Source organism: Otolemur garnettii, unplaced genomic scaffold, assembly GCF_000181295.1.
Source record: "Otolemur garnettii isolate 467f Iridium unplaced genomic scaffold, OtoGar3 scaffold00140, whole genome shotgun sequence".
NCBI lineage: Eukaryota > Metazoa > Chordata > Mammalia > Primates > Galagidae > Otolemur > Otolemur garnettii.
This window is the reverse complement of record NW_003852535.1, coordinates 2060202-2061539: the sequence shown is the minus strand read 5'-3', so window position 1 is coordinate 2061539 and position 1338 is coordinate 2060202.

The window sequence follows — 1338 nt, the reverse complement described above, 5'->3', positions numbered from 1 at the left end:
CCATCATTGTTGTTTGGCGGGCCCGGGCTGGGGATTCGAACCCGCCACCTTAGGTGTATGTGGCTGGCGCCTTAGCCGCTTGAGCCACAGGCGTCGAGCCGTTTGTTCCTTTTTATTACTGAATAGTAGCCCACGGTACAAACGGGTTGTTTCCAGTTTGGGACTTTGAGAGATAAAACAGCTATGTAATTCTCAGGTATGGATAGCTATATTAACATGAGTTTTTTAGGGAGAGATACCTAATGAATGGTAAAAGAATGTTAAGAAACTGCCAAACTGGGCGGCACCCATAGCTGAGTGGGTAGGGCACCAGCCACATAGACCGAGGCTGGTGGGTTCCAACCTGGCCCGGGCCAGCTAAAAACAACACTGACAACTGCAATTAAAAAAAAATATATAGGGCTGGGCGCCTGGGGCTCATGTGGCTAAGGCACCAGCTACATACACCTAAGCTGGTGGGTTCAAATCCAACCCGGGCCTGCCAAACAATGACAGCTGCAACCAAAAAATAGCCCGGTGCTGCGGCAGGCACCTGTAGTCCCAGGTACCTGGGGGCGGCGGCAGGAGAATCGCTTGAGCCCAGGAGTTAGAGGTTACTGTGAGCTATGATGCCATAGCACTTTATCTGGGGTGACAGCCTGAGGGTCTGTCTCAAAAAAAAAAAAATAGCTGGGCGTTGTGGTGGGCACCTGTAGTCCCAGGTACTTGAGAAGCTGAGACAAAGAGAATCACTTAAGCCCAAGAGCTTGAGGTTGCTGTGAGCTGTGATGCCACAGCACTCTACCCAGGGCAACAGAGTAAGACTCTGTCTCAAAAAAAAAGAAAGAAAGAAAAGAAAAATAGATACTGGGGAGGCTGAGGCAGAAAGATCTCTTGAACCCTAGAGTTTCATGTTGCTGTGAGTTAGGCTGATATCACAGTATTCAGCCTAACTTGAACTGTAACATGAGCTCTTTCTAGATCTTCATCCTGAAGATGGGATGAAGTATGAAGCCTTCATACTTCCTAATTTCAAAACTTACTACAAAGCTACACTAATCAAGAGTGTGTAGTTATGGCATGATAAACAAATAGATCAGTAGAATAGAACTGAGAGTGCAGGAGGCTGGGAGTGGTGGCTCAGCACTCTGGGAGGCTGAGGCAGGTCGATTGCCTGAGCTCACAAGTTTGAGACTAGCCTTGGCCAGACCAAGACCCTGCCTCTAGAAATAGCTGGGCGTTGTGGCGAGCATCTGTAGTCCTAGCTACCCAGGAGGTTAAGGCAAGAGAATTGCTTGAACCCAAGAGTTAGAGGTTGCTGTGAGTTATAAGGCCACGGCACTCTACTGAGGGCAATGG